This window comes from Protopterus annectens, chromosome 15.part0, assembly GCF_019279795.1.
Source record: "Protopterus annectens isolate FY-2018-M chromosome 15.part0, PAN1.0, whole genome shotgun sequence".
Lineage (NCBI taxonomy): Eukaryota > Metazoa > Chordata > Ceratodontiformes > Protopteridae > Protopterus > Protopterus annectens.
The window spans coordinates 111,538,824-111,562,096 of NC_056749.1; positions in this window are offsets into that span (position 1 = coordinate 111,538,824).

The window sequence follows — 23,273 nt, forward strand, 5'->3', positions numbered from 1 at the left end:
AAACTGCGTGCCCGTTGCTAAGCACCGGTTTAACAGGCTAAAACTGTTTGCAACTAGCTGTGCTGAGCTGAACATGTGTGTCGCTAGCCAATTAAGGTTTATCCCAGCGCACACTGTTTGCGCGCCGCTCCCACAAGCTAACTGTCAGCACGCATGCGTTAGCTCCGCGCAAATGAGCGCAGACCTGCTTTTAAGTGCTTAAAAGTGCTTTTGGCATGTTGGATTGGCAGGTCTCAACTCATTTCTATCAGGAAAATCAAAAATCAGCTGCCAGATTCGAACCCAGGATACCATGCACTAGAGAGTCAAGGTACTAAACCACTAAGCCATGACAGCAATACCTAGAAATGCAGAAATAGTATATATATGGGATAAAATCCAGAATGGAGCATGATAAAGCATTTTCAGTGAAGTAGATACAATTCCAAAACGGCCAATCAGAGAAATGTGCAGGAAAAGCGGCATATATAAGCCCCATAGGCGGGAATACACAGCAGAAACGATTGTAGAACAGACCTGCAGTCAGAATGAGTGGAGAAGGTGAGGGACGTTGCTTTCGAGCACAGCGTTGGGGCACTGAGGAGTCCAGATACATGGTCTGGCTCCTTGTCCATCATCATGAGGCCCAACTCATGCAGGGCCAGGTCTCATGGGGAGCGTATAGGGCAGAGGCATGGGACCAGTTGGCTCGTGATCTGACCAGTGCTACTGGCATTCCACGCACTGGTGAGCAGGTCCGTCACCACCATGTGGACCTGAAGTGACGCAAGCAAGACCAGTTGACCGAATGGATCCAGGAGGCCCGGGATATGCCCAACGCCCCACTACTGAGTAAGTTACATTTTGCTTATGTATGTAAGGATTTCAACTGGCTGATACCATGGAGATGTGTAGTCCAATATTACTTCTTTCGTATTACAGCTGCAGGTGTCCACTCTGTGAACCGCGAGATGTATGCCCGTAGGCTGGTGCGGCTGCGCCACCATGCAGGTTAGTAACCCCACCCATTACATGTAAATAAATATTATACTGTAGCATGTATCAGAACACTGCAGTGTATTGATTAAAAGTAATATAATGTGCAAGCAAGAATTGAAAGTCTGCAGGTATGGCTGCAACAAGTTAATCAGTATGCAAGTGTAACTGGAAATATAATTGATAGAATTAAACAGTGCTGTAATACAGATGTCCCACCATTAATTAAATATAGTGTAACCTGCAGTAGTCTCAAGAGTACAGCTTCAGAATCAGAGGTAGTCATATGTGAGATATATCCCCTGTTGAAATGCTGAATCATGACAGATGTGAGGCTGTTGGAAAGTGTTTGAATCACCACCAGTCTAACATGTGAACAAAGCTTAGAAGTACCAACCTGAACTGTGAAGTTGCAGGATGTGTGAGAGTGACAGAAAGGGTCATGTATGAATAAATAAAGTAGTAATAACCCCTGAATCTAGTAGCCCCAGTGTGTTTCTACAGAACTAAATGCATGTGGGAAGTACATCTTAATATCCCAAACTGATTTCAGTGTGTCAGAATCTGGAATGTCTAGGCCAAAATCTGTATATGGTGATCACAGTAAACAATTTGCAGATAGAATGAATGATTATCTGACAGACTAAACAGCCATAGTTGTCCCCTGTCCTGTCATCAAAGTGTAGCAGGATGATGTATCTGATCAGATTCAAAATAAGTAGGATAGTGATGTATTTGTAACAGGCGTAGCATGACAGTCAAATAAAAATTATTTTGAAACATCAGCCTCAACTTAATTGTGTACCTATTACAAATGTAAATCAATGTGTAACATATGAATGTGTCATCACTTTCTATCTCCACCCAACCCTATAATTCCATATAACAACACCCACTAAATAATGGTATGTGAACATTTCATTAATCATGGACATTTGTCCGTTTCAAAACTATAGTCATGTCTGTTTGTGCATGTGCCCTGTTCATACCTGCAAATTTGATGGCCTGTTGCCATTAATCAACCCTGCATGTTGTTTGACTGTGTATTTCTGTTCAAATAATGCATGTGATATTGATATGCCCCTTGTTCAATGGTGTTAATATCTGGGTGTTTGTTTGATGGAAATACCAATGCATGCTGTTACAACTAATCTGAATGGAATAAAATGCCACTAACCCAAACTAACATAACTACTCACAAACCTAGAACGCTTGGGAAGGCAGGTCCCAGCGGACCCACCTCTCCCACCTCAGCTGGCGACTGCACCTGGCACTAGTGCCCAGGCCGAACTTCCCTCCGGTGGCCCTGTGCCACCTTTGGGTGGAAGCGCTGCAGGGGATGGGGCCCGTCCCCCCTCTGCAAGTGTGGCCGGAGGGGTTCATCCACTCACCCTCCAAGGTGTCCGGTCTGTGGTGCGAAGGGAGATCCAAGACTCTGTTCTTGGGCCCCTACGCCAGCTCGAGGCTCGTGTGGCACAGCTAATGGCCCCGGCCGTTGCCCCGCCTACACAGCCCCCAGCACAGCCCCGTCCTGGGCTGTGAAGGAACAGTGGCAACTGCCTATGGGTGGGGATATCAGTTCCACTGTTGCCATCTGTGGGCTCATGCATCTCGGATATCCCAACCTCCATCCCCGTCAATTGTGTAACCCCCCCACGTGTGTCATACACCGCCCCTGTATGCGTCTTGTCTGTCTTGTCTGTTAACCTACCCAACCTACCTCCCCAGCTATACTGACTTCCTTCACCTGACATACCACTCTCACCTGAAAAAAAAAAGGGCACTCTGTACCCACAAAAAATTACGCCCCATACATAGCTGTCCATGTCGCACACATGTCTGCTTGACATTGAAACAGTTAATTACAATTGGCTCTACAACAAATATTAATGTTGTCCTGACACCTCTCTCAGGGGTGAAAGGTTTCCAATGTCTCACCAAAATACATGGAAATGCACAGCTGTTGCTGCCAAAGACATGGGCATCTATGGGCCTTACCTACATCCCTCCTGCAAATCCCACGCTTGTTTCCCTACTGTCTTACCCTCTTTTTGACCCCTTTTTCACCACTTTCCTGTCACCCCTTTTTCTTTTCTTTCAAAGAAATTAGCGCGGGTGTGCGCTTGTGTTAGCGGAGCTCACCGTCGGTGCGCATGCGTGAGCTCCACGCAAACAAGCGCAGACCTGGTTTTAAGTGCTTAAAAGTGTCTTAATGGCACTTTGATTGACAGGTCCTGTACTCAGTTTGAAAGTTTGCAAAGAAAAATAAATTCCCACTGTCAGTCCCGAACCCAGGACCTTGTTAACATTAGTCTGTATGACCTACCACTAAGCCATGCCTGCCTTACAAGAACACAGTGCTAAAATAAATATAACATGTAATAGTAGGAATCAGTATAAAGGCAATATAGGAGATGTACTATCCGAAGCAGGTCAGGCAGAGTTTTAATGGCCAAATTACTGGATTCCCATACTAGTTCAGTGTTAACAGATACAGCCCTGCTACTTGTTAGCTTGTACATAATACTGTAAGGTAATGTACATATATGAAGGTACGTATATCTACACATACATATATATAAATATATATAAATACATATAAAATATAGTTGTAGGTGTCAGTATCCATACACACTCACTACAGGAAACAGTGAAGATAAATGCAGCAACCTGAATCTGCAACACAGCCTGACCCCTGTGTGACCTACTTACCCTTCTAACTGCTTAAAGGTGGCCTCAGCACTTTGATTGACAGGCCCTGTACTCAGTTTGAAAGTTTGCAAAGAAAAATAAATTCCCACTGCCAGTCTCTTCATAACATTAGTCTGTATGACCTACCACTAAGCCATGACTACCTTACAATAAGTTTAATCAAAGTCTTACCTCTGGATACGTACCCAGGGAGTTGCGCACTGCAACTGTGGTACCACTTCACAAAGGCGGTGCCTCCACCGACCCTGGAAATTACCGGCCCATTAGCTTGACAAGCCCTATCTGCAAAGCCATGGAGAGGATCATAATGGACCTCATAAATAAAGACATAGGGAATTTGCAGACTTTGGATCCAACCCAGTTTGGCTTTGTCAAAGGCAGATCATGCCTTTTAAACTTGGTTGACTTTTTCGAAACAGTCACCAAAGCCATTGATGAGGGAAAGGCAGTCCATACAGCCTACCTCGATCTGGCTAAGGCCTTTGATACAATACCCCACTCGGGTATCATTGAAAAACTCATCAGCTTAAATGTCAACCCATACATCACAAGATGGGTTGCAAACTGGCTGAGTGACAGAACCCACAGGGTCAGAGTTGCTGGCGCCATGTCAGACTCAAAGCCTGTCACAACTGGTGTCCCACAGGGCTCAGTCCTGGGCCCTCTTGTTTGGCATCTACTTTTCCAAGTACAAGCAAACACAGGAGGGTTATGGCTGACAAAGTTTGCAGATGACTGCAAACTGGGCGCCATAGTAGAAAACACATCTGATACAGATATCCTTCAGAAGGGTCTCACAGAAACGGATAACTGGTGCCAGAGCCACGGCCTAAAGTTAAATGCCAAAAATGCATAGTCATACCCTTCGGGAAAAACAAGGTTACCCCTAGCTACCAAATAGGTGGCAATCCACTGAGCACAGAAGAAGTTATCAGGGACCTGGGGACCCAGGTTGATAGTAGTCTGTCATTCGACACCCATGTAGCTAAAGTAGTTAGGAAGACCTTCTACATTGCCCACCTTATCATGAAGGGATTCTCATCTAGATCAAGGAGGTCATAGTCTCCCTTTACTCATCACTCATCAGACCAATGATTGAGTACAATGCCCCATTCGAATGTATCTGACCCGACACTTGCAGCAGCTGGAGAGGCCACAAAAGTTCCTCACCAAAAGGATAAAGGGTCTCAAAATCTGTCCTATGCTGCCCGACTGAAAGAACTCCAGCTCTATTCAGTCGCTACCGCTTGCTCAGAGGTGACCTTTGCCTAACATACAAGGCCATGTCAAACCCAGATTTGATGAATATGCTTCACCTCAAAAATCTAGATCCATCAGAGCCACAAGGCGGAGACTTAAACCTTGACACGGCTATTAATAGGACGTGCTGGAGGGATAGATTCATCACCCAAAGACTCCCTATGCTGTGGAACAAAATCCCGGTACATGTGAGGCAGAGCACCTCGCTGGCCTTGTTCAAGAGAAATCTTGACCAATGGATGGGAGATCACAGATATACCCCAGGGATAACCTCAGTGTCACTGCTCGACAGAGGCACAGCAAAATAATGGGTATAGTTCCCCATACTAAAGGGGTGGCGTAAGCCACAAAACGATGGGCTAGGCTTGTAAATGCCATCGGGCAGATAGCCTAGTATGAACCTATGAACCTATGAACCTATGAACAAGAACACACTGCTAGAATAAATATAACATGTAATAGTAGGAATCAATATAAAGGCAATATAGGAGGTGTACTATCCAAAGCATGTCAGGTAGAGTTTCAATGGCCAAATCACTGGATTCCCATACTAGTTCAGTGTTAACAGAAACAGCCCTGCTACTTGTTAGCTTGTACATAATAAAGTAAGGTAATGTACATATATGAAGGTATGTATATCTACACATACAGATATATAAATATATATTAATACATATGAAATATAGTTGTAGGTGTCAGTATCCATACACACTCACTACAGGAAACAGTGAAGATAAATGCAGCAACCAGAATCTGCAACACAGCCTGGCTCCTGTGAGACCTACTAACCCCTTTAACTGCTTAAAGGTGCCTCCAGCACTTTGATTGATAGGCCCTATACTCAAGGCAAAAGCAGAATATAAGCATACTAGTAGGCCCTACCCCAAGACCATTGTAACACTAGTCTGTATGACCTACCACTAAGCCATGACTCTCATACAGGAATATAGTGCTAAATAAGTGGAACATGTAATAGTAGGAATGAAGATAAAGGCAATATAGTATGACTACTAACTAAAGCATGTCAGGCAGACTTTTATAGTCACAATTACTGGATTCCCATGCTAGTGTAGTGTTAACAGAAACAGCCTTGCTAATTGTTAGCTTGTACCCAATAATGTCAGCTAATGTACATATATGAAAGTATGTATATGTACACAGATATATATATATATATATTTATATAGCAATACATATGACATATAGTTGTAGGTGTCAGTATGCATACACACTCACTACAGGGAACAGGCAAGAGAAATGCAGCAACCTGAATCTACAACACAGCATGAAGCATGGGAGATGTACTAACCTTCACACTCACAGAACACTGTCAACAGCATACCAGCATGGTCCACGCCCTACAATCTGAAAGGGCAACGCCTATCTCACATACCCTTTTATAGCAGTGTCCTGAAATCACAGTGAGACATGCAATCAGTACACACCTGGCTGCATGCAATTAGTAAATGCTGCCTTACAATTGGTGCAGAGGCCATCACATGGACCTATGCAGATACCTACAAAAGCATTGAGTACCCACACTACACTCATGCAATACATTCATTGCACAAAACCTACAGAGAGAGAAATCAAACAAATATAAGGACAGCCAGCAGCAAAAGCAGCAAGGAGCAAGCAGCAACAAGCACCACTGGCACAGTTACAGCTGCCACAAACACAGGTAATGCAAAGGAGCAGGTTAATCCTGTGTATACTGTGACACCTCCAAATGTATCATAGTTCACTATCTATAGGTATGTGCATGAGATAGGTTGTGTGCACATAGTCCTGAAATATAAACATATGTAATATTGCTGTACATATTGCCCATACGTAACACTTCCATAGCTTAGAACACAAGGCCAGTTGTGCATATGATGCAGTAGTTCCCAGGGTCAGTAGAGGTTCCTCCTCATTGGTGTGGGACCACTGTGTATGTATGGCACTGTTCAGGTACATATCCTGTAGTATGGCCAGGGATTAATATCAGTCTGTCATGTGGTGCTATGTCCTCCAGGGGTGAATGTAGCACACATCCAGGGATACCATTTCGTAACAGTGATGTTATGTGTTCTGCAATGATGAGGGTGGCTCTCACCTGGACATGTGAGAGGATAGGGAGGTGACAGTCATCTGGGATAACTAATACCACATGTGTAGGAGAATGGGGGGGGGTACCTGCACCTAAACTGTCTGCAACAATGTTGCCAATATCTGTGCATTCGGTGAATGTGAAGCATCTTAACACTGCTGACCACAGATGCCTTGCTGTCATGTGAATCTGCCCTGTGCTGCAGTAGCCTCCTACTATTGTTATACAATATGCCTGTATCTGTAGTCCACTGGACAGGATTAATAAGTGGTGTGCAGTTGTTCTGGGTTAGATATGTGTGTGCACAGTACATGCAGTATGTGGGATGTCTGTGGTAAGCATATGCAAAGGTGCTGGCGGTGTGTGTTGTGGCTTCCACTGGCCCAATGGGCTGCATGGATAGCATCACTGTCATAACTAGTGAATAACTGTGTAATTACATGCATACATAGCAAGGTAGTGTACTGTGCTTGTGGTGTTGTTCGGATATGTATATCCAGGCTGAGTAATGTGTGTCCACATCACAGGGTTGGATGGCAACACACATCCAGTATGTAGGGATGAACACCCAGAATGTGTCAGACGTGTCACCTGTGCAGAAGTATCCGGCCATTACCTGTGCATCCCCCACAACACACACACATGCAACATATGGCAGAAGTACTATAGCAGTACACACATGTTCATAGGTTCATACTAGGCTATTTGCCCTAGGGCAATGGTAAGCCTAGTAGAATGTGTTTGTCTTTCACCACCCAATTACAAGTTATGCTGCTATGCCCTTGTCTGACGTTAATATACTGTGCCTCTGTCTAACAGTGACATAGAAGTGATACCTGGGGTACAACTATGATCTCCATCCACTCATCCAGATTCCTATGGAAGAGAGTCAATGAGGGACTCTGCCTAACCAGTAGTGTGAGCTCATTACAGAGTGAAGGGAGCCTCTCGGTTAGGAATATGCCCCTCCAGCATGTCCATGTATGTCAGTGCTGAGGTCCAGCTCACCTGAGCATGTGGCTGTATGGGACTCTGATTGCCTGAGGTGCAGCATGTTCATTACTGCTGGGTAGGACATGGCTGTATATGGCACGCACAGATTGCCTCTGAACAGGCAGTATGCCACTGAGTCCAGCTGGATCTACTTTACCTGGGCAGCATATGACATCTGTGTGAGCCATTGCATCCCCTTGATGAGGTACTGTTGTCCTGTACCAGTTGCTGTAGGTGTCTGGTTAGGTACATCCCAAAAGGTGCATTGCATGCAATTATAGGCCTGATGATGGATGAGTAAAGAGGCACAATGACCTCCCCTGCCATACATGTGGATCCCTCATGATTAGCTGGGCTATGTAACATGTCTTTCAATCCACGTTGGCCATGTGGTTGACAAATGACAGACCGCTACCATGTTTCTTCCCCAGGTCCCCAACTACGTCTTCTGTACTCAATGGCCTAACACCTATGTTGTACTGTGCCACCAATGTGGAGGCGTGGGAATCTGCATTGAATACTGATACTCCCCTCCCTTGTTCAAGTGTTGGGGCCGACAAGAATGGTAACAGCTATAACTTGGTAGTACTGGTGTGCTCCTGTGAAACCTGAAACAGGTTCATGTTACTGCACAGATATCGATGTCCAGAATGTTAAGTAGGGTTTTGAGTGCGTGCATCCTTAGGTCTAGACTTCTGGTGTTGAGTAGCATCACTCTTACTTCCTCACCCTTTGTGATACAAATGGATGTGGGTTTGCCTTATGAGCCTTGCCTAATACAGGCACTATGGGTGTAGCAAGAGGCTCCGCCAAATTCCAATAGGACAGGGGTGACAGGTGCAAGCTGTCCCTAGCAAAGCATACCACCCCAAGATGGCAGGCATTGGCACACCTGTGAATGACACCAGTATGTCAGTCAATTGTTGGAAGGGATCATCGTGCCTTGATATTGTGGCATGGTTCTAGGTGAGGGTAGGATGCTACTGAAGGTCAGGGTCAAACTGTCTTGGGCTACGTGCTCAGAGAGCTCTGTACTGTCTCATGTCATGTAGTCCAGGGAGGAATGTGTCAGGCCATTCACACCAGCATGGACATTGACTGAGTCATACCTGTACTTGCCTTGGGGTTACCTGAGTGTTTGTGTTATGTGGCAGGTCATAGTGCCCGACAGGCTGCACACCATGACCCTCACCTCGTTAAGCCTGGTGAACGTGATGTTAGTGTGCCTGATGATAGAGGCACCTAGTACAGGTGTATGAGGTGTGTTGTTTACTGTTAATGGCTGTGAGTGTTCAGCACATTGGCTTTGTGTGATATGTGTTGCACATGTCCGTTTCCGTGGTAGTGGTTGCCTGGATGTCTGCTTAGGAGGTCTCTGCTGCATAGGCAGAGCTGTGGTCCGAGCCTACAAGTATGTTCATGTGTGATCATGTGTTAGGTCCGCTGTTGTGGTAGGTCTATGTGAGACTGGAAGTGTAGTGAGTGGTCTCCTTTGCCACCTGACTGGTTATGGCGGTATTGAGTAGACAGAGCCTAGCCTCCAGTTTGGTATATGGTTGCATCACTCACATGAGTTTGAATTTGTTGTTAGGAGGAGAGGGTTGTCTGTGTACATGCATCTGTTCTAACATTGTCTCTGGAGTACCACACTCACCAGCTGGACTGGGGAGGGAACTGACAACTGACTTCTGGACATGCTAGAATACTATTGTGAATTCTGTAATAATTAATGATTGAAAACAAGGTCCAGTGGGGAGTGAGGGTGTACTGACATTACCTACAACTGCTGACTGATATAAAAGCATCAGTGAGCAAGTGCCAGGTAACCTAAGTGCAATGTGTCACAATTAAGTAAATGCAACAATGAGAAGCAGTCACTTGCTGTCATGTGTAACATGGAAATACGTACAGTAAGCAATGCAGATATCAGTAGTGAGTCACAGATGTGTTGAGAAGCTGTGTACTATGTGGAAGTAGCATACCAGTGAAATAACAAGCTAACAAATAACAAGCATATAAACAAAGGTAGATCCAGGAGGCCTGGATGTAGTGGTTTCTACAGCAAACAAGGTGTAGCAATGTCAGTAAGATACAGCTCAGATATGCAGGCACTATAAACCTGAAACCAGATGTCCCCAGCTATGAATGGCAGAGTACAGCCTATTGTCACACGAGTGCAGACCACAAACCTTGTTAATGTTAAATAACTGGCCTGAAGGCCAACTGCCCATACCAGAACTAATACACTTGTACACTGGGCCCTCAATCAGCAGTTCCCAACTTCAATGGATGAAAGATATGTGTCCTGCCACCACAGTGCTTGCCACCAACCTCCCTAATGTAAAACAACTGGTCTGAAGGCCAAGTGCTTAGTACAAATGACATAGAATGATAGCTACACTGTAATCAAGTTTTAACCAAGCAGTAATAAGTAGAAGTTAATACTCCCTGTATAGAATGTGTACCATGTATTGTTGAGATACTATGCTGATAACCTGTTTGTGTACCTTTCCAGCTTGACATGGCTCCAAAAAGGAACCCATCATATTCTGCTGCAGAGGATGACGTGATTCACCAGAGCCTGGTGCGTGACTATGCCATCCTGTTCTCACGCACCACCCAGAATCAGCAGGAGAGGTCTGCACTGTGGCAAAACCTCGTTAGCAGGATAAATTATGTTGGCATGCATGATAGGACATATGAGCATGTGAGACATCACTGCAGTGATTTGATTAGAAATGTCCGCCAGCGTGCTGCAGATATCCGCAGGCAACAGGTTGCCACAGGTGGGGGGGGGTGGCCACACCCCCCCTCACCAGACAGGAGGGGCTACTGCTAAGTGTTGTGGATCCAGCCCCAGAACAACAACAGCAACACTCATGCATCATGATGGAGGTTGGATCTACACAGCAGCAAGACACCGAGCGTGCAGGTAAGATGCCATATTCATTTATTGTTATTACTTTTACATTTGTTGACCCAGATAGTCTAGCTGGATATATGTCCATTTTCAGTAGAGGCCTGTGGAGAAAAGCTCCACACATAACGTAATAAAGGCAGACAGACAAGTTGTTAATACAGACAGCCAACATGATAGAATTGTACACCAGCCTGTTAATTAAATCAACATACATGTAAGGAACTCAAACAGTTTAGAGTCATGCACAATGTACCATTGGTTTCAAAGCAATCCTACCTAAAGCATAATGGTTATGCAATAAGGCAAAAGCCATATACATAATAGTTAGGGCTCAGAAGGGTAGAGAAGTAGAAGGAGTATGAAAGATACAATGATATGGAAGAGGCAGGAGTCAAGAAGGGAAGTGAGGAAAAGAAGGAAGACAGTCAAGAGGAGGTGGGAGGGATGGGAGAAGTAGGTCAGAGCATAGAAGGACATCAAGGTGAAAGAAACAGGGTAGAAGCTAGTTTCTATGCACAATGAGGGGTTAAAGGTAAAGAGAGGGTAGGGAGAGGGACGTTAGCCTGGACTCCAAGAAGAACAAAGCCAGTGGTTTTGGAAGTACAGTTTGAGTTGTCGTTTGAAGAGAGGTAAGGGTGAGATTAGAGTTAACTCCTGGTATGTACATATGACTGTTCTGTACACTGTTACTTCATGCACGCATAAGGTGTGCATGTGGTATGTATCTGTCATCATGATATATATACAGACATTATGTGCAGCTGATGTGTATAAGGGAACTAGTGTACTACTGTACTGTATCATGTGCAAAACAAATGGCACACATGTGCCCACTGACATTACTCTCTTCACACTTCCAGGTCCCTCCCATCTAGCAACGAGGCAGGCCATACATGCTGGTGAGTCTTTTTAACATTATCTGTAAAACAATTTATAAAACTAGGAAGAGTAGTGTAACTCTGTAGTAGACATGCTGGTGACTGTGTTCACAATACCTGTAATACACAGTTGTAGTAAATTGAGTAGTGTAACACGGTACTGATGTGTGTGTTTACTGTGGGGTGTGCATGTGTGCAAGTGTGCATGTGTGTTAGTGTCCATGAGTGCATGTGTCCATTTCTGAATGTGTGCATTAGTATTGAAGTGCATCTCTGTCAAATATGTATTGAGACTGTAATCTGTGTTCCATATTTTCCTCCCGTAGGTTCTGGTGCTGCTCTGGTGACCTGCAGCAGGGAACCTGAATCTTGTGCCCCAGGTACTGATGATGATGAAATGTCTGTAATGGTGCAGGAAGGTGTGTCTGGGTCCACTATTGGTCAGTCAATTGACAGTACACAGCTTTCAACCCCGTCAATGCGCACAGTCATCCTGCCGTTACATCCTTTGTCACCATTGTCCCTAAGTGATGGACAGTCTGCAGTGGGCATAGATCAGGGTAATGTGGTACCTGTGGTACATGCATCCCCACAAGGCAGCCATGAGCAGGGGCCTCCAATGGTACCACGCAGACAGTCGCCCATGGGTTCTCGTGGGGGCATCCGTGGCTGTACTGCCTCTGGCCGATGTGCCCAAGGAGGTATGTCAACCTCCACTATGTTTCGAACTGTCATGCAGGCACAGGCACGTATGGAAAGGTACACCAGACAGGGTCTGAGGGAGCTGAGAGCATGTCGCACAGCCATGACAGATGGCATGCGTGACGTTGCGAATGCTATCCGTAACTTCACAGATGTCGTTGACAGACATTGTGGGGGCATAGAACAGCTGCTCCACAACCAGATGTCCATGGGCCAGGGCAATGGTGTGCGTTTGCGACGTTGTCGTGGCCGTATGCCAGCAACAGCACCAGCTGGCAGTGGCCGCGGATGACAACAGGCCCACTCACGCACCTCAAGTGCCAGCACCAGCCCCAGCAATGCTGGGTCTGTGCTGTCATCAAGACGCCCCAGGAGACCACGTGCACGTGGCTCTGGACAGTCCCAATAGGGAACTGTGTCCAGTCAACACACCCCTGCTTCCGATGACAGTACCCAGTCTGGGTTAGTACCGGATACGGCCCGTAGCACCCCTGCCAGGCACAGGTACCGTGTCCGTGCCCACAGACACTGATCTGGATGACCTGACAGGTGCAGTCTGTGGCTGTCCACAAAACCCTGTACATGGCAGCCATTATGTGGGACTGTGTGCGTGCTTACACACATGCAGAAACCTAACACCTAGGGCAAACACACACACACACACACACACACACACACTGCACCAACACCGGTCCACCCTGTACTGCTGCCCCTCACAAACACACATACACACACGTCAATTGGTGTTACCAGTGGCTGGCTTGGGCATACCTAACCCACACCCTGTGCATATGATGACACTGTGCCACCTCCTGCATACTACAACATTGGTGCAGGTAAAGGTAAACACGTTGCTGATGCACAGGGTGACTACATAGATGTGTATAAGTAGTAACATGTTGGTAACTGTTCACTGTTCCAGTATAATTGTGTGTATATCCCAGCAGTCCTGCTGCAGTAACTGTATGAATGTCCTCAATTGTTATCTGCACCCATACTACTTACCAAAGTGTACCAGCTGCACACCATCACATGCTAACATTGACTATGGCAATGCACATCTTGTGCTGTTATGTAGATTCAGCTATATGTATCTGTTCTGTCACACATGCATTTATACACACCCTGCTACCCACACACATGCACACGCTTACCTGCCATTCCCATTATTTATCACCCTACATGAGTAGCTGTTGATACATGACAGGTACACATTTGAGAAGTGCACTATGTTGTTTACTACTGGTGTCCCCTTCTCTACCTGTACTCACAGGGTGCAGGCAACCTCATCAGTTGAAAGATGTAATGTGCATCAGGTACTGTAGTACCCTGATTGCCACATCAAACATGTTTCCCATATGGAAATGCACACACAGACACATCCCACATCCACACACTTGCCACATTCAGGCTTCAGAACACTATCTAGGTATATTCGGGTACATGTGTGTGTTACAGTAGCATGTAACACTATACTGAGTACTGGCAGTTGTCTGTTGTCATGTTGTCTGTATAGAATAAAAGAATTGTTTGATTATCCTACTCCGTTTTGTGGACATTACTTGAAGAAGTGTTACCTTACATGTGTTATTGGTACCACCACCTTCTCTTTTGTAGTTTTGTTTGTATAGGGTGCTATCAACATCACTGCCTGTTAAGGGTAATGACCACTCTGCAGTGCATAGCCCCATGTGGCAAAAGCCACATCCCACCCCATCATTGTGCATACACACTAACCCCACCAACAGTAAAACACATACTTTCCATTTGCAAGATTCAAACCCATACCTAACTGTGTTATGACAGTAGAAACAGACACATTAGCAGAGTGTGCTATTTGCAGTAGTTGGAGAAATCCTTACTAATGCTGTACTTACAGGGTGCTGACATCATCTGTGTGTAGGAGGAGGGATGTGCACCCTGTAGTGTGTTCTCCCAGTTGGCAAAAGGCAGTTAAGCCTCCCAGCATTGTGCACACACATAAACCCCACTCATACTAACACACATACATTCCCTTTGCAGGATTCAAACCCCTACCTAACTACGTTATGACACTGGAAAAAGATGCATTAGCAGAGCGCGCTATGCAAATTACTGGAGGACTTTACTACAGGTAATATAGTTATACAGTCCTGACATCATCAGTGTTTCAAAAGGGGGATCTGCATCATGTACTGTACTGTCACAGTTGCTAATAGGGACATTTCCCACACACACATCAATGTGTTTGAGGTTTGCATATGTGGGGGATCCAGTACTCCAGTGTGATTAGTATATGGTTTGATTGCAACAATGAGGGATATACTCCCAGTGGTGAGCAGTTTGTACTCATGTTTGTGATGATCAGGTCTAGTATATCTGCCCCTCTTGTGGGAAGGTTGGTTACCTGTTCCATAGCCAAAGAATGTCTGATCTATGGGAACCCTAGAGCTTGGGTATTGTGGCTTGTGTAATGTTCACAGTCTATGTTTGGGTAGCTGACGTCACCCAGTATGATGGTGTTTGCAGAGTAATCTAAACTCTCCTGTGTCAGCATGAAGGCTGTGTGGGAGTCCTGAGTTTGAGAGGGTGCTGTAAGAGCTCCTCTGTGTCTCTTTCCATGTGGTCCAGGGAGGTACGTCTCAGGTTGTTTGCACCAGCATGGACAATGTCTGCCTCATAGTTGTACTTGCTGTGGAGTGACCTGTGTGCCTGTGTTATGTGGCACATTCTATCACCCGACAGGTAGCTAACTGTGACCCTCACCTTGCTCCGACTGGAGGGCAGCACGTCTGTCAACAGCTCATGTCAAGCAAGTTCACACCCCTCATAAATGATGTGGAAACCTTCAAAGGCCCAAGGCCTGTTGAAAATATGGACCAGACTGCAGATACCTGTATAAAGGCATTCTATGGACACATTCAGGAATGCATGGATCATGAAGCCACATATGAAAGCATGACCCAATTCTCCAAAGGCAGATGTCCTGGGTGCCGGACACCAGCCATAAACACACTGTACAATAGAAGGATGACGCCACTACATGATACAACTACCTCCCAAAATGTGAAGGCACCACTGATGAGTATTGGAAGACAACTACAGGCACCCATATGATTGTCTAAGGCCATCTTTGAGAGAGGATTCCACAAGCCACTGAGGATAATCACAAGGCTGCCTGTAGTTATGTTAGTAACCTGGGTGGTACTACCCAGATATGCTCAGAGGTAATCCAAGATGTCACACAAAATACAAAACACACAGACATTGCCATCATCCTAGTGGACAGGTTCAATGCTGCCTTCTCCCCCCACCACACCAAAAGGGCAAATATGTCTCGCGGCACAGTGCTGCCCCCCCCTGACATCATAGATGCTCAGGTAAGAGATGCCCTTCCCAAAGCAATAAACACTGTATCAATGGGACCAGACAGTGTCCCAGGCTGTGTCCTACATGAACCACAAGAAGAGCTACACCCAGACATAACACCACTGTTCAATCCCAGCCTTAATACATGATATGTGGCCAGAGAATGGCATACAGCAACAGTGGTCCCTCAACATTCAGGTGGTGCCTTCACAGATCCTGGACACTACTCGCCCCATATGTCTGACTAGCTTTGTCTGCAAAGCTATGGCAAGGATCATCATGAACCTCACATATCTAGATATTGTGGACCTACAGACATGTCACCATACACAGTTTGGCTTTGTCAATGGCAAATCCTGCCTCTCAAACCTGTTTGATTTCTTTGAAACAGTCACCAAGGCCACTGTCAAGGGGAAGGAGGTCTACACAGCCTACCTGGACCTTGCATAAGCCTTGGATACAATACCCCACTTGTGCATTCTAGGGAAGCTCACCAGTGTATATATTAACCCCTATGTCACTATGGGTATTGCACAGTGGCTCAAGGGCAGAACACACATGGTAGAATTGCTGGAGCCATGTCAGCCTCCAACCTGGTACAAGTGGTGTCCCTCAAGGCACAGCCCTGGGAGCGGTCATGTTCATTATATATTTATCATAGGTACAGGCCAACATGGAAGTACTGTGGCTCAGCAAGTCGCAGGTGACTGCAAACCGGACACCATAATCAACTCACCAGCTAACACACGCATCCTACAAAAGGGACTCTTGCAAACACACGACTTGTGCCACAGCCATGGCCTCAACGTGAATGACAGAAAGCGTATAGTCATCCCCTTTGTCAAACACAAGGTGACCACAACGCATCGCATATGTGTTAATCCATTAAGTGCAGACGAAGGAATTATGGACCTTGGGGTACACAGGTTGATAGCATTCTACCATTTGACAACAACATGGACAAAGTGGTTAGGTAAGCATGTTATATGGGCCACATCATCATGGGATCCACATGTAGATCAGGGAGGACATTGTGCCCTTTACTCATCCCTCATCATGCCCATAATTGACTATGATGAACCTGTCGGCATGCACCTTACCAGACACCTGCAGCAACTGGAGATACCACATATGTACCTCGACAAGGGGATCAAAGGGCTCAAACAGATGCCACATACTGACTGGTTAAAGTAACAGCAGCTCTACTCAGTGACATACTGCCTCTTCATAGGCAATCTGTGCCTGACATAGAAGGCCAGGTCATACCCTCACTTAATGGCCATGCTGCATCTCAGAATATCCAGATCCCACCAGGGTACACGCTGGAAATACATGAACCTCAGGAGTGATATACATAGGACATGCTGGAGGGGCACATTCACAACTCAGAGGCTCCCTTCATTCCTGAATATTATCCAAATAGAGGTTAGGCAGACTGACTCAGTGACTATCTTCAAGAGTGATATTAATGACTGGATGTGACATTGTAGGGTTACCCTGGGTATCACTTATGTGTCACTGTGAGACAGAGGCACAGTATACTAACCTTGGAAAAGGGCATAGCAAGACAGATTCACAATGCATGTTGAAAGGCACACACATTCTGGCTAGGTGGATACATGCCCTGGACAGACATCCCTGTACGAACCTATGGACCTATGTATCTTTTTCACCATTGGCCTTATGTGCTGTTAATCACCAATGTAATCTCAATACTATGGTAGCATGTGCAAAGGTCAGTTGTCAGTCACCTCTATGGTACAGTTGTGGAATATGTGTGTCGTGTAGTAATGTCACAGCTGCCACATGTACACAGTCAACCCTATCCCCTACCCATGGATGTACATCACATGTATGAGATGGAAACACATGGCCAAACTGTGGACTAAGCATTCTGAACCCAGTACTGGCATAACCTGTCTGGTGGCATGACATACTACAGTGACAGCAATACCAATCTGATGTGGACCTACACGGACAGCAATACAAGCATGGAAACACAACAGGTCAGTTGTGAAGCCTAAGGATAGCATCCTGCATGACTGGCAGACATCTCTGCAGATGGCACACAGGCATACATTAGGCCTGCACACAGCATGCATAACACATAGCACACAAATCCTGTGTGTCAAACAAGCACAGTCTGTACAGCTATACAACACTACTGCCACAGTTGTGTTAGGTACTTTTATTGTCCAGTACAGTGAAACAATGCTCACCAGGCTGGAAAAGGTGTAGGTCACAGTGATATGCTCATGGGGCACTATGGTTCACCACATAACACAAACATACAAGTCAGTCAGATGCATGGACACATATGACTCAGTCATTGTCCATGCCACCACAGCTGATGTGGGATGTCCCTCACTGAGATACATGATAGGGAACATGGAAGGGATCACTGAGCAAGTGACACAGGCTGGTAGACCCCTGACCTTGGTTGGCATCAGACCCTCACCAGGGATTCTGACAAATTACTAAATGCTAATGAATTAGTGTAGCTACAACACCCTAACTGAATGGTTCTTAGCATGCAGTCACTGCATTGCTATGGAATACTGTCTTACCACTCCCACAACAGGTGAAAACATGCAGCTCCTGTACATCAACAACATGTAGACTATATGCCCCAGACCAGGTGTGCATCCCTCACTACTAGGCTGATAGCATCTACATCTCACACTGTATATACACATCCCACATGCAGCACCTGCACAGAAGACCACGGTCATAATGTTACCCTGTGCAAATACCATGCATTCACATGTGGCAGGCATCACACATGGTAACTATTGAAGGTCACAGGTACATATGTGTATTTGGCACACACATACATCATGCGTGCATTGCCATAACTGGTTTAATCAATGTCATGCATAATTGTGAGTGACAACCCACACACATGGGCATTCTGTGTGTGCAAAACACACGTGGCATGTCTGTAATCTAAAGCCATACATAATTGTGATATCGTTTAGAAAGGGGTATGTGCATCCTGTAGTGTGTTTTCCCAGTTGCCAAAAGGGATATATCAATCATACACACTTACCCCCCCCCTTCGCACACACTTGCCACTTGCTGGATTCAAACCCCTACCTAACTATGTTATGACACTAGAGACAGACGCATTAGCACAGCACGCTATTCGCATTACTGGGAGATTTCCTTTCCCCTGATATACTTATAGGGTGCTGACATCATCAGAGTTTAGAAAGTGGAATGATCATCCTGTGGTGTGTTTTCCCAGTTGCCAAAAGGGATGTTTCTTTCATACACACTTACTTACCCCCCTTCACACACACTTGCCACCTGCTGGATTCATACCCCTACCTAACTATGTTATGACACTAGAGACGGATGCATTAGCACAGCGCGCTATTCGCATTACTGGGAGATTTCCTTTCCCCTGATATACTTATAGGGTGCTGACATCATCAGAGTTTAGAAAGTGGAATGATCATCCTGTGGTGTGTTTTCCCAGTTGCCAAAAGGGATGTTTCTTTCATACACACTTACACACACACTTACCCCCTTCACACACACTTGCCACCTGCTGGATTCAAACCCCTACCTAACTATGTTATGACACTAGAGACGGATGCATTAGCAAAGTGCGCTATTCGGATTACTGAGAGATTCCTTTTCTCCGATATACTTATAGGGTGCTTACATGATCAGTGTCTAGAAAGGGGAATGAGCATCCTCTGGTGTGTTTTCACAGTTGCTAGGAGTAACATTTGGACCAAGTGTGTGAGCATGCCCAGTTCAGCCTTCCCATGGCATGTTGTGTGAAAGATGTCTCATTTATCTAATTGTGTGAGCATGCCCAGTGTGGGCTTTACATATGTTGAACTCTGCAGCCCATCACATTTGTGGATGAGTGTGACCTTCAACAAATACCTCCAGTTTATGGTTGTGTGTTCTGTGCCATGTTGTGTAGTTACTGTCCAAATGCTTTTTGTGTGAACAAAACAGGGAGTATACTGTGCCTGCAGGTTTTGCATGGGATACTTTGCACACAATTGTCAACATCTGTTCATACTGACCTAACACTATAGCACTGTATAGTGTAGTGTTTCAGTACTTTCACTGTGGTGGTCAGTATCCTGGGCTTTAGTCCTATCACCGCTTTACATTTCCATAGTGTGCACACCAGCCTGGTTAGGGTCCAGTTGTGCACATCTGCACAAAGGCGGTGCCTCTACAGACCCTGGTAATTACTGCCCCATAAGCTTAACAAGTGTAGTCTGCAGATCTATGGAGAGGATCATAATTGAGCTCATAAACAAAGATATAGGGGACATGCAGACATTGTACCCATCCCATTTTGGCTTGGTCAAGGGCAGATCATGCCTTTTGTACTGGGTTGACATCTTCAAAACGGTCACTTAGGCCATTGTTGGGGAAAGGCAGTCCATACAGCCTACCTTGGCCTTGCAAACACTTTCAACACAATACCCCACTCAGGTATTGTGGGAAACCCTAACAACTGAAATGTAAACCCATATGTCACAAGATGGGTTGCAAACTGGCTTAAGGACGGGACCCACAGGGTTAGAGTTGCTAGCACTATGTTAGACTCCAGGCTGGTCACAGGTGGTGTCACACAGGGCTCTGTCCTTGGCCCCCATTGTTTGTCATGTACTTCCCAGAAGTACAGGCCAACATGGGAGGACTTTGGATGACAATGTTTGCAGATGACTGCACACTGGACGTGCATCAGACACGGATATCCTTCAGAAGGGACTCACAGTAACTGATAGCTGGTGCCAGGGCCATGGCCTGAAGTCAAAGTGCACAACATGTGTAGACATACCCTTCAGGAAAAGCAAGGTAACCCCAAGCTACCATATAGGTGGCAATCCTCTAAGCACAGAGGAGGTTATCATGGACCTGGGGACCCAGGTTGACAGTCGCCGTTCTTCTGAGACTCACGTTGCTAATGTGGCTAGAAAGACCTTCTACATTGCCCACCTGATCAGGATGGGATTCACATCCAGATCTAGTGGGTCATTGTTCCCCTGTACTCTTCACTTATCAGACCGGTGATCGCATAGAATGCCCTATTCTGGCTGTATCTCACCCAACATCTGCAGCAATTGGAGACACCCTGAATGTCCCCACCTAAAGGATCAAGGAACCCCAACAGCTGTCATATGCTGCCAGATTGAAGACACTCCCACTCTATTCACTCACATACCGTCTGCTTAGAGGTGACATGTGCCTGACATGCGAGGCCATGTCCAAACAGGGATTGATGGACATGCTCCACCTCAGAATCGGCAGATCCACCTGAACCACTAGTGCAGGTGACTTACACCTTAGCAGGGATGTACGTTGGACATGTTGGAGGGATGGAGTTATCACCCAGAGACTCCCTATGCTGTGGAATACAATCCCGGTCAATGTGAGGCAGAGCACCTTGCTGGCTGTGTTCAAGAGGTATCTTGACCTGTGGATGGAAGGTCATACGTTTAACCCGGGTATCGTCACTGTGTCACTGCTGGAGAGAGGCATGACAAAATAATGGGCACAGTACTGTTTCCATATAAGGGGTGGTGTATGCCAATGAACTCTGTGCTAGGCTTATACCTGCCTTAGGGAAGATAGCCTAGTATAAACCTATGTACCTATGAACCTATCTGACCATGTTGCATTATGTTCAGATGTGAACTACTTACAACAGCCTCATCCAACATCAGTAGTGTATTCCACAACATGGGTGTACATTGGCAAACACTACCGATGTGCCCTAGGCCATTTCTAATGCTAGTCGGAGAGTGTGTTTGTCCATCAACACACTGTAAGTGTAGTTTGCCATGACATATGTCTTGTTTAGTATACTGTGCCTCTGTCTACCTGTGACATAACATTGATACCCAGGGTAAACCTCCCATCTCCCATCCACTCATTAGGATTCCTGTTGAGGGGACTCAACGAGTGTCTCTACGGACAACCTGTACTGGTAGTTTACTCATGTGTGGGGGTGGCTTCTGTGTTTTGGATAATGCAGTACAGCCTGTCCTAAATATGTCAGTGCTGGGGTTCAGGTCCCTCATGTGCATAGCTCCCTGCCATTCAGATTGTACAAGGTGCAGCATGTGCATTGATTCCAGCTTGGACATGGCTTTCTACATCAGGCACAGCTTGCATCTGGGTGGACAGCATGGCAGTGTGTGGAGCTGCACTCTGTTTAATCAGGCTACACATTACATGTGTTCCAGCTCTGTCATACTCCTGGTGAGGTACTGTTGTGGGCTTTACAGGTGCTGGATGTGTCTGCATGAGGTACACCCCACAGGGGCTGTTGTGGTCATTTCTAATGCTGATGAAAGATAACTACAGAACCACAATGACCTCCCCTTAGCTAGATGTCAGACAGCATGGACCATGCAATCACAAATAAAAACAGGACCCTCTCCACAAAGGGAAAGTGTCCTGTCTGGTGGACCCCAGCCATGAACAAACTGTATGACAGATGAGGGTTACTGATGCAAGACAGAGCTACATCTCCAAAAGGGAAGACAGCTGTGATCAGCACTAGTAGAAAGCTACATTATCTCATAAAGACATGCAAGGTCAACTTGGGGACATAAATCACCAAATACAATGAAGGTAACCACACTGCTTTTTTCAGTTATGTCAGACACCTGGTTGTGAACCCTCAGATATGCTCAGAGTTGGTACACAACAACATATATTCCAGTGACCTGACAGATATTGGCAACATTCCGGCCGACAACTTCAGTGCGATTTACCCCCTCCCTCACCCCCAAAAGAAGATAGTTATCACTGCTGTATGTAACCTCACTGTCATCTTGGATGTCCATGTGAGAGCCGCACTCAGCAAAGACAAGTACACAGCATCCATGGGACCTGCTGGTATCTCCAGTTGCATGCTATGTGAACTCCAGAAGGGGCTGGACCCGTTTATACAACTGCTATTTAACCTTAGTCCTGCTACAGGATATGTACCTGAACACTGGCATACGGCAACAGTGGTCCCACTCCACAAAGGAGATGCCTCCACAGACCATGGCAACTACCACCACACAAGCTTAACCAGCCTTGTCTGCAAAGATATGGGAAGAGTCATTATGGAGCTCTTACACAGACACATTACTGACCTACGGACTCTTGTTCCCACCTAGTTCAGCTTTGTACAGGGCAGATCCTGCCTTTTGCACCTAGTTGACTACTATGAAACTGTCAGTAGGGCCATCGATGAGGGCTACGCAGTCCACACAGCCTACCTGCACTTGGCTAAGGCCTGTGACACAATACCACACTCAGGCATCATAGCCAAGCTCAACAGCTGACATATAACAGCATATGTCGCAGGATAGGTTGCAAAATGGCTAAGAAACAGAACCCATAAAGTCAACATTGCAGA